This window comes from Budorcas taxicolor, chromosome 1 (genome assembly GCF_023091745.1).
Source record: "Budorcas taxicolor isolate Tak-1 chromosome 1, Takin1.1, whole genome shotgun sequence".
Classification (NCBI taxonomy): Eukaryota; Metazoa; Chordata; class Mammalia; order Artiodactyla; family Bovidae; genus Budorcas; species Budorcas taxicolor.
The window spans coordinates 69,778,852-69,791,422 of record NC_068910.1 but is presented as its reverse complement, the minus strand read 5'-3'; positions in this window follow the sequence as shown (position 1 = coordinate 69,791,422).

The following is a 12,571-nucleotide window of genomic DNA, read 5'->3' as shown; positions in this document are numbered from 1 at the left end:
CCAGAGAGCTGAGAGTGCTCAAGAATTTTCATTTATATGGCTTAGATAGGATATATGGGGGCTTCCCTGGTAGCTCAGCTGGTAAAGAATCTGCCTGCAATGAAGGAGACACTTGTTCAATTCCTGGGTCAGGAAGATCCCTTGGAGAAGGGATAGGCTACCCACTCCAGTATTCTTGGGCTTTCCTAGTGGCTCAGACAGAAAGAATCCACCTGCAATGTGGGAGACCTGGTTTCTATCCCTAGGTTAGGAAGATCCCCTGGAAGAGGGCATGACAACCCACTCCAGTATTTTTGCCTGGAAAACTCTCACGGACAGCAGAACCAGGCGGGCTACAGTCCATGGGGTCACAAAGAGTCAGACATGACTAAGTGACTAAGCACAGCACAGCACAGAGTATATAAGATGATGAATTTCAGGTGCTTGCCAACACACAATGCAAGAAATCCTATACTAATTCTCTCCAGTGGAGCCCAAATGGAGTCCTAGTCATCATTTAGCTGCTCAAATCAAAGATTTTATCAGCCATTTAGATGAGGAAAGGATAATTACACTTAGGAATGGAAAGGAAGGTAACATGATTCAGGTTACCCAATTGCCCTATTCAAACGATTTAGAATCTGCCACAGATATGGGTTCAGGCCAATATTTCAACAAGTTTATTGACATTAATTTTTATGAGTTCATCATATATAGAAAATATTGCAACCTTGTTGTTCAGTCATTCAGTCTTGTCCCACTCTTTGCAACCCTATGGACTGCAGCACACCAGGCCTCTCTGTCCCTCACCATCTCCCAAAATTTGCCCAAGTTCATGTGCGTTGCATAAGTGATGCCGTCCAGCCATCTCATCCTTTGAACCCTCTTCTCCTTCTGCCCTCAATCTTTCCCAGAGACAGGGACTTTTCCAACGAGTCAGTTGTTTGCATCAGATGACTAAAATACTGGCATTTCAGCTTCAGCATCAGTCCTTCCAATGAGTATTCAGTGTTGATTTCCCTTAAGATTGACTGGCTTGATCTCCTTGCTGTCCAAGGGACTCTCAAGAGTGTTCTCCAGCACCACAGTTTGAAGGCATCATAGCTGAAAATACAAAATCCTACTGTCAGGTTTCATGTTTCTTCTTTGTCTTTATATATATAACAAGTCCAATCATGAATTTGGGACAGAAAATGTGTGAATCTTTGGGACTAATCTATTGCTAAAAGAAAACAACCACAACATAAATAACAATCTCTCAAGATTTATAACAAAATTCAGAGAATGTCAACATAATATTCAAATGTCCAGGATATTATACAAAATCATATTAACATAAAAAGTACTGGCCATTGTGATAAGTTCTCAAGGGAAACAACCACTGAGAGATGCTGTGGTGTATAGACCAAAACAGTCCCCAATTCTTATCACTTACTGGCATTCACATCCTTGCATTTTCCTCTCCCCTTGAATATAACAAACTCATGATGTGCTTCTAACCAATAGAGCACAGAAAAAAGAATAGAAGTTCTCCCATGATTAGGTCATGTAGATCATGGTTGTTGTTGTTCAGTGGCTAAGTCACGTCCAATTATTTGTGACCCTATGGACTGAAGCCAGCCAGGCTTCCTTGTCTTTAACTATCTCTCAGAACTTGCTCAAACTCATGTCCATTGGGTTGGTGATGCCATCAAACCATCTCATCCTATGTTACCCTCTTCTCAACCTGCCCTCAGTTTTTCCCAGCATCACAATCTTTTCCAATAAATCAGCTCTTCATATCAGGTGGCCAAAGTATTGGAGCTTCAGCTTCAGTATGAGTCTTCTCTAACATCACAGTTCGAAAGCATTAATTCTTGGGCACTCAGCCTTTTTTATGGTAAAACTCACACATTCGTACATGACTATTGGAAAAACCATAACTTTGACTAAGGACATTTGTTGGCAAAGTGATGTCTCTGCTTTTTAATACACTATCTGCATTTGTCACACTTTTCTTCCAAGGAGCAAGCATCTTTCATGACTGCAGTCACTGTCTCCAGTGATTTTGGAGAACAAGAAAATAAAATCTGTGACTGTTTCCAATTTTTACCCATCTACTAGCCATAAAGTGATGGGTTGGATGTCATGATCTTAGTTTTTTAAATGCTGAGCTTTAAACCAGATAGTGTAGGTCAAAATGTCCACCTTTTTTTTTTTTGCATACTTCATTCTTTGAAGGTGTTGATTATGCTAACAGTTAAATTGTGAACTCCCAATTAAACGATCCATTTGAGAAGGAATTGAAAGCAGCCTCTAGTCAGCAGCCAGCAAGGAACAACAGGCAACCTTCAGCCCAACAATGTGCAAGTAACTGAGCCATCGTAACAAACATGTGGGATTAGAAATGAATCTTCCCCAGACAATCCTTCAGATGATACCACCGACCCTTCTGGCATATTGATTGCAGCTTCTTGAAAAATTCTTAATAGAGGACTCAGGTAAGTTGTGTCTAGAGTAGAGACCAACAGAAAATATGTGATCATATGTGGTTGTTAAGCTGTTAAGTTTTTGCTAATAACATTCTATAACCATTACAGGCACCAATTCCAAAATTATTGAGTTAGGACATTTAAGCCACTATTATCACAATAATCCATGAGGTAAAGACAAACACTCCTGAACTAAATGGGAGAAAATTATATCTACAGAGAAACAGAAATGTAGAAAGTAACAAATGGCAATTTTGTAAACAAAACACAATATCTGAATTTTAAAATACTATTGAATTAGTTTAACTGCAGAATTGAGATGTCAGGGGAGTCAGACAACTTGACGATAAATGAATAGAAATTGTTGAATTTGCAGAGGTAAGTAAATACAATTTTAAATATAAATGGAGTCTCAGAAATGTGTTGAGTGTACCAAAAATTCTAACATTTATGGCATTGGAATCTCAAATGGAGGGAGAAAGTATTTTGGTGCAGAAATCATATTTGAAAAATAATGGTTGAAAATTTCCCAGATTTGATAAAAAGTCATAAATTTACAGTAAAGAAGCTATAACTCTCAGTTAGAATAAACTCAAAGGAAGTTATCTCCAAATGCATCATAATCAAGCTTCTATTAACAAATAAAAAGGGAAAATTCTTAAAAGCAACTGGAGATAAACCACACATTACTTATAGAGAATAACAGTTCAAATTACTGTTGGATTTCTCATCTGACATAATGAAGTCCAGAAGACAGTGGAAAACATGCCTAAAAGTGCTTATAAAAAAGAATCCAACATTCTATCCCCAATAATATCTTTCAGGAATTAAGGTGAAATAAGAAGTTTTATCAGATGAAGAAAACTGAGAAGTTGTGTCCAGGATAAATTTTCTAAACAAAGGAAATATTTTCAGGTTAAAGGAAAATAATAGCAAACAGATACTTGGTACTTCAGAAATAAAGGGAAGACATAAAAATTAGCAAACATTTGTGTGAATAAAATAATTATTTTTTGCCTCTTAAATTCTTTAAAGTATATATGATTGCTGAAAGCAAAAACTTGTAGTAATGAATGAAGAGGCTTGAAGGTAGGTCAATATAATACACATCAGTGTAAGAAGAAGAGACAAATGGTAGAGGGAATTACAAACTTTTAAGACTTATGCTTTTTAGTTTAAGTAGCAAAATATTAGCTCTGAGAATGCTGTCAAAGATTAGTTGTATAAGCCATAATCCCTATCAGTTCAGTTCAGTCGCTCAGTTGTGTCCGACTCTTTGCGACCCAATGAATCCAGCATGCCAGGCCTCCCTGTCCATCACCAACTCCCAGAGTTCACTCAGACTCACGTCCATCGAGTCAGTGATGCCATCCAGCCATCTCATCCTCTGTCGTCCCCTTCTCCTCCTGCCCCTAATCCCTCCCAGCATCAGAGTCTTTTCCAGTAAGTCAACTCTTCTCATGAGGTGGCCAAAGTACTGGAGTTTAAGCTTTAGCTTCAGTCCTTCCAATGAATACCCAGGACTGATCTCCTTTAGGATGGACTGGTTGGATCACCTTGCAGTCCAAGGGACTCTCAAGAGTCTTCTCCAGCACCACAGTTTAAAAGCATCAGTTTTTCAGTTCTCAGCTTTCTTCACAGTCCAACTCTCACTATACTAACCTCTAAAACTTACAAAGGTATACCAAACAGTAAAGAATCTGCCTGCAATTCAAGAGACCTGGGTTCAATCCCTGGGTTGGAATATCACCTGGAGAAGGGAATGGCCGCCCACTCCAGTATTCTTGCCTGGAGAATCCCATGGACAGAGGAGCCTAGAATACGGGCTTGCAAAGAGTGTACACAACTGAGCAGTAAACTTTCACTCTCAGCCAAAAAGGCACTAGGTGAATTGAAATCCGATATTAAATATATTCAATGAACACAAAATAAGACAGAGAAGTAGAAACTGAGAACTAGAAACCAGATACAGTTAATAAAATGATAGAACTAATGCCAGTCATGTCAACATTAAATTACATGTAAATATGTAAATACACAAATAAAAGACAGATTATCAAACTGACAAAACCAGATCCAGCTGTATATTGTGTATAATAAATCATTTCAAATGTGTGTGTGTGTGTGTGTTTGTGTGTGTTTAAGGGAGATTTCCTGGGAATACTGAAAATATTTTGAACTAAATAAAAATGAAAATAGACGGTATCAAAATTTGTTAAGTGCAAATAAGTAGTGTTTACGGAGAAATTTATAGCAACCAATTTTACACTGAAAAGAGAAGAAAGGTCTAAATTAGCCATTTAAGCTTCCTCTAAAAATAATTCCTAAAGAAGCACCAATAAAGAAAGGAAGGAAATAATACAGATGATAACTGGATGAATATATTTTGAAATGAGAAATAGAGAAAATAAATGAAACTAAAAACTGATTCCATGAAAAGTTCAATTAAATTGATAAACCTCTAGCAAGACTGAAAAAGAAAAAAAAAGAGAAGACATTTTAACAACAGTAAGAATTAAATACTCTGAAGGAGTATCACTAAAGACTTTACAATAACCAAGATAAGAAACAAACAAAAAAAAACAATATCATTATCATGCTCATAAATTTAATAACTTAGATAAAATGGATCTATTGCTTAAAAGGCAGAATGTTTCAAAGCTAGCTTAAAAGGAAATAGATCATCTAAATTGCCAAATATCTAATGGAAAATTATGTTTTCTGATTAAAATCATTCTAATAAAGAAACAGTTAAAACTGGACATGGAACAACAGACTGGTTCCAAATAGGAAAAAGAGTACGTCAAGGCTGTATATTGACACCCTGCTTATTTAACTTATATGCAGAGTACATCATGAGAAATGCTGGACTGGAAGAAACACAAGCTGGAATCAAGATTGCCAGGAGAAATATCAATAACCTCAGATATGCAGATGACACCACCCTTATGGCAGAAAGTGAAGAGGAACTAAAAAGCCTCTTGATGAAAGGGAAAGAGGAGAGTGAAAAAGTTGGCTTAAAGCTCAACATTCAGAAAATGAAGATCATGGCATCTGGTTCCATCAATTCATGGGAAGTAGATGGGGAAACAGTGGAAACAGTGTCAGACTTTATTTTGGGGGGCTCCAAAATCACTGCAGATGGTGATTGCAGCCAGGAAATTAAAAAATGCTTACTCCTGGGAAGAAAAGTTATGACCAACCTAGATAGCATATTCAAAAGCAGAGACATTACTTTGCCAACTAAGGTCCGTCTAGTCAAGGCTATGGTTTTTCCTATGGTCATGTATGGATGTGAGAGTTGGACTCTGAAGAAGACTGAGAGCCGAAGAATTGATGCTTTTGAACTGTGGTGTTGGAGCAGACTCTTGAGAGTCCCTTGGACTGCAAGGAGATCCAACCAATCCATTCTGAAGGAGATCAGCCCTGGGATTTCTTTGGGAGGAATGATGCTAAAGCTGAAACTCCAGTACTTTGGCCACCTCTTGCGAAGAGTTGACTCATTGGAAAAGACTGTGATGCTGGGAGGGATTAGGGGCAGGAGGAGAAGGGGATGACAGAGGATGAGATGGCTGGATGACATCACGGACTCGATGGACATGAGTCTGAGTGAACTCCGGGAGTTGGTGATGGACAGGGAGGCCTGGCGTGCTGCAATTCATGGCGTTGCAAAGAGTCGGACACGACTGAGCGACTGAACTGAACTGAATAAAGAAAACTCCTGGTTTATGTAATTTCATCTGTAAATCCCATCAAACATGTAAGGAAGAAATAATAACAACCTTTTGGACTCTCTTCAGAAAAAAAGGAGAGAGTATTTAAAAAAAAAAAAAAAACAGGGAATGAACAGGTCTTCACTCACTCTATAAAATCAGTGACACCCTGACACTAAATCTGAGAATTAGATTTCAGCAGAGTTCTCATCAATCCCTAACTGATAAGGTGGCTCACTGCATCTATACTGCTCGTACAAATAATAGAGTCATTTGCTGAACTTGGCTTTTCCTTCTAGGGGTCTGGAATTTTGCAGGCACCTCTTTGACATTATACAGGAGGCAGTGATCAAGACTATCCCCAAGAAAAAGAAATGCAAAAAGGCAAAATGGTTGTCTGAGAAGACCTTACAAATAGCTATGAAAAGAAGAGAGGCAAAAGGCAAAGGAGAAAAGGAAAGATATACCCATCTGAATACCGAGTCCAAAAGAATATCAAGGAGAGATAAGAAAGCCTTCCTCAGTGATCAATGCAAAGAAATAGAGGGAAACAATAGAATGTAAAAGACTAGAGATCCCTTCAAGAAAATTAGAGATACCAAGGGAACATGTCATGCAAACATGGGCACAATATGGTATGTCTTAGGTATGGACCTAACAGAAGCAGAAGACATTAAGAAGAGGTGGCAAGAATACACAGAAAAACTGTACGAAGAAGATCTTCAAGACCCAGATAATCATGATGGTGTGATCACTCACCTAGAGCCAGACACCCTGGAATGCAAAGTCGAGTGGGCTTTAGGAAGCATCACTATGAACAAAGCTAGTGGAGGTGATGGAATTCCAGTTGAGCTATTTCAAATCCTAAAGATGATGCTGTGAAAGTGCTTCACTCAATATGACAGCAAATTTGGAAAACTCAGCAGTGGCCACAGGACTGGAAAAGATCAGCTTTCATTCCGATCCCAAAGAAAGATAATGCCAAAAATGCTCAAACTACTACACAGTTGCACTCATCTCACACGCTAATAAATGCTCAAAATTCTCCAAGCCAGCCTTCTGAACAGTACTTGAACCATGAAATTCCAGATGTTCAAGCTGGTTATAGAAAAGGCAGAGGAACCAGAGATCAAATTGCCAACATCCGCTGGATCATCGAATAAACAAGAGAGTTCCAGAAAAAAAATCTACTTCTGCCTTTTTGACTGTGTGCACCACAACAAACTGGAAAATTTTGAAAGAGATGGGAATACCAGACCACCTGACCTGCCTCCTCAGAAATCTGTATACAGGTCAAGAAGCAATAGTTAGAACAGGACATGAAACAACACACTGGTTCCAAATTGGGAAAGGAGTACATCAAGACTGTATATTGTCACCCTGCTTATTTAACTTATATGCAGAGTACATCATGAAAAATGCTGGACTGGATGAAGCACAAGCTAGAACCAAGATTGCCGGGAGAAATATTAATGACCTCAGATATGCAGATGACACCTCCCTTATGGCAGAAAATGAAGAAGAACTAAAGAGCTTCTTGATGAAAGTGAAAGAGGAGAGTGAAAAAGCTGGCTTAAAATTCAACATTCAGAAAACTAAGATCATGGCATCTGGCCCCATCACTCCATGGGAAGTCCATGGGGAAGCAGTGACAGATTTTAATTTGGGGGACTCCAAAATCTCTGCAGATGGTGACCACAGCCATGAAATTAAAAGATGCTTGCTCCTTGGAAGAAAAATTATGACCAACCAAGACAGCATTATAAAAACACAGAGACTTTACTTTGCCAACAAAGTTCCATCTAGTCAAAGCTATGGTTTTTCCAGTAGTCATGTATGGATGTGAGAGTTGGATTATAAAGACAGCTGAGTACTCAAGAATTGATGCTTTTGAACTGTGGTGTTAGAGAAGAGTCTTGAGAATCTTTTGGACAGCAAGGAGATCCAATCAGTCCATCCTATAGGAAATCAGTCCTGAATATTCATTGGAAGGACTGATGCTAAAGCTAAAACTGCAATACATTGGCCACCTGATGCAAAGAGCTGTCTCCTTTGAAAGGACTGTGATGCTCGGAAAGATTGAAGCCAGGAGGAGAAGAGGATGAGATGGTTGGGGATGCTGAGAAAGACTGAAGCCAGGAGGACAACAGAGGATGAGATGGTTGGATGGCATCATCAGCTCAGTGGACATGAGTGAGTAAACTCTAGGAGTTCAGGATGGACAGGGAGGCCTGTCATGCTGCAGTCCATGGGGTCACAACGAGTTGGACATAACTAAGGTATTGAACTGAACTTTTGATCTATGCCCAGTTAAAAATTTGGGCAGAAAAGTCATATATATATATAATGGTTTATTTCTTTTGTTAGGAGAAGGTTAATTTCTGCACGGATCCTCATGGACAAAAAGAGCACACAAATTAGCACACAGGTTAAGCACACAAATGCCTCCTGAATCTTCCTGGATCTCTTTTCTATGTGATTCAGCTGTGTACCCTTACTACTTTGCTGTGATAAATCTTGCCCATGGGCACAATTATATGCTTAATCTCATGAGCCCTTCTAGCAAATATCAATAATGCAAGTGCCCTTGGGGACCCCCAGCACTCTGTGATCTTCTGGAAAAGGCTGAAGTATAGGAATTTAGAAACAGCAGTTACTTACAGGGTTTAGGAGTATGAGGGAAGGATTGACTGCAAAGGAATTTTAAAAAAGCATGAGGGATTATATGGGGAAAGTGATGGCACTGTTATCCCTTTGTGGTTGTGGTGGTTGTACCACAAAACCATGCATTTTTCAAAATTACAGAGCTCGAGTGAATCACAGAACCAAATGAGCAAATTTCTGTCTGTGTAATTGAAAAATAAAGCATAGAAAGAAAATTTGGAAAAGTGTGAAACTTTGTAGTTGATGGTTTGTGAAGCTAAAATATGCAGAATGTTTACTATATGCTAACCCATGAAATCAAAAGACACGTACTCCTCGGAAGGAAAGTTATAACCAACTTAGATAGCATATTCAAAAGCAGAGACATTACTTTGCCAACAAAGGTCCATCTAATCAAGGCTATGGTTTTTCCGGTGGTCACGTATGGAAGTGAGAGTTGGACTGTGAAGAAATCTGAGTGCCAAAAAATTGATGCTTTTGAATAGTGGTGTTGGAGAAGACTTGAGAGTCCCTTGGACTGCAAGGAGATGCAACCAGTCCATTCTAAAGGAGATCAGTCCTGGGTGTTCATTGGAAGGACTGATGCTAAAGCTGAAACTCCAGTACTTTGGTCACCTCATGCAAAGAGTTGACTCACTGGAAAAGACTCTGATGCTGGGAGGGATTGGGGGCAGGAAGAAAAGGGGACGCCAGAGGATGAGATGGCTGGATGGCATCACTGACTCGATGAACGTGAGTTTGCATGAACCTTGGGAGTTGGTGATGGACAGGGAGTCCTGGCATGCTGCGATTCATGGGGTTGCAGAGAGTTGGACATGACTGAGCGACTGATTCTAAACTGATTGACGTTATCTCATTTAATCTGAGAATTCCCAGCAGCAAAAACATGATCCCCTCTTTAACAAAGGAGGAAATTTACAGCATTAAAATAATTTTCAAAAATCACAAACCTAGAACCGGCAGAGCAGCTGAGGTTGAAATATCAAGAAACTATATGTCATAAAAAGTAACACAGTATTTTTTTGAATCAAGATAGTTAATAATTCAGAGAAGGCAATGGCACCCCACTCCAGTACTCTTCCCTGGAAAATCCCATGGACGGAGGAGCCTGGTGGGCTGCAGTCCATGGGGTCGGTAAGAGTCGGACATGACTGAGCGACTTCACTTTCACTTTTCACTCCATGCATTGGAGAAGGAAATGGCAACCCACTCCAGTGTTCTTGCCTGGAGAATCCCAGGGACGGGGGAGCCTGGTGGGCTGCCGTCTATGGGGTCGCACAGAGTCAGACATGACTGAAGTGACTTAGCAGCAGTTAATAATTAAAATAAATAAATTTAAATTAAAAAAATAAATACATAGTTGCAACATTTTTAATAAATTCTATTATATGTAATCAGTGGCAAGAAAACCAAGATTTTTATTTCAGGATAACCGCATTTATTGAAAACAGTTTAAAGCAGAATACATGAAAGTGATCAATGTAGCCCGAAGACTGCTTCACTCTGGTAAAGGGAAACAAGAAACTCACACTGAAATGTGAATCCACATGAAGTAGGTGGATATCACATTCTCTTACTTCTCATGAGGCAAAGCATGGGGATAAATTACTGTGGGTTTTAGATCCAGATGGTAGTAACCAGATTGCAGGTAATCGGCAAATCACATCAGGAGTCTATGGCATAAGGTTTATCTCAACCTACAGTGGGCATTTAGTATTGGAGCCTGAATGTGTTCTTGCTTACAAGTTAATCCTTGACCCATTTGATCTCAGAACCTGTTGCAGCCCTTCCTAAGCTCTGCCCTATGCCATGGGGAGTTGATCCCTGTGGGCTTTTGTTGTCAAGCTCCCATATTCACTGCCTTCTGACTGGATGTGGCCCATCTGAGGTGAGAAATTGGAGGACACAAGGAAGCCAGGATGTTTCTTCACTCTCTCTACCTCCAGCTCCTACTTTCAGGCCCACTTTTCTAGCTTCTAGAGGGAAACCTTGGACCCCTGAACTCCAGCAATGCCATCTCCTCTCTTCATCCCATCATTAGTTTTGTCATTTATATGAGGGCCTCAGGTACAGTGGCTTAGCTGGTAAAGAATCTGCCTGCAATGTGGGACACCTGTGCTCAGTTCCTGGGTTGGGGAGATCCCCTGGAGAAGGGAACGGCTACCGAGTCCAGTATTCTGTCCTGGAGAATTCCATGGACTGTATAGTTCATGGGATGGCAAAGAGTTGGACATGACTGAATGATTTTCAGTTTCACTTTTTTGTTTACAGAAGATTGAATTAATAACACAGTTCTTGGTATAAGATATCACTGATCAGTGTCTTATCTTGTGTTTTTCAATAATAATAATAATTTAAAATAGTTAAACAATTATTATTTAAATAATAATAATTTAAAATACTAATTTAAATAATTTAAAATAATAATTTTTAAAAATTATCCTCTTTTATTACCATATCCATTTTTAATTTGCCTCCTCTCAAAAACCTTCCATTCCAATGCATTTAAGGTTCCCTTTTGTTTGTATTCTTGCAAAACATGAGTTGGTTTATGAGCAGGTGGCTCAGTGGTAAAGAATCCATCTACCAAGGCAGGAGATGCAAGAGATGTGGGTTGGGTCCCTGGGTCAGGAAGATCCCCTGGAGAAGGAAATGGCAGCCCACTTCCAGTATTCTTGCCTGGGAAATCCCATGGACAGAGGAGCCTGGTGGGCTGCAGTCCATGGGCTTGCAAAGAGTTGGACATGACTGAGCACAGCACAGCAGTGTAGTGACACAGGATGTGGGATTCATGTCTGGTGAATCATGATGTTATATGCATCTGAGATAAAAAAAAACATCCTATGGTGTCCTCAATAAGAGTAGCTGGGCCATCAGTAGCCATATCCACAGAGAGAGTGGGAGCCACAGCTACAGATTAGGCCCCCAGAGGAACAAATTCCGCAGCCATGGCCCCCATAGCAGTTTCTGTAGTAGACACACATGGTGTTGGTTGTTAAGATTGCCCTGCAGTAGAGAAGGATGTGGAAGTGTCCTTTCAGTGTAAACAACACCCCTGCAGAAGGCCTTTTATATGCCATCAAGGCGGGTGGGAACCACCACATGTATCATGCCATTGGCACACTTTATGACTAATCTAACTAGTTCCATGTTTCTCAACCATAAGATAAAGCCTCAGAGGTATTAAGGAAGCTTGTTTTATTCAGCTACTTGGGACTCTTCTGAAACAATTCAGTGCCAATAATAGAGGAGATGGCTGTACAAATAAATTCCTTCATTACACTATGTCTTTTTTTTAACTTCAATAAACATGCATCATTTCAAGAAGTAGCATTTGTAGGAGGCCCATTTTGACTCTCTCGGCACAAAATAAATTCTATATTCTCCTTATCTTTCTGTAACCAAAAGTATTCATTTTTAACCAATGAGTTTTGCTTCTATTTTGCTTCAAAACAATTTTTCCTCTTTAGGACTTTAGTTTTTTCTTCTATGAAAGAATACAGCATAGAAAATCCCAATTGTCACTCATCTCTGTGATGCAATTAACAAAGAGCCAGCTTATTAAATTTTTCTATAAAAAGGTTGAGCCAACAGTATCTTTTGGATTTTTATATTAACAAATTATTTTTTATTTTTATATGCCTAATTCTTTTTCATATCACTAAAAATGGTTATTCCTATGAATTCAAATTTCTATTCAGACCCTACCTGAAAGAATGGTAATACAGTAATGGATTCCATTTT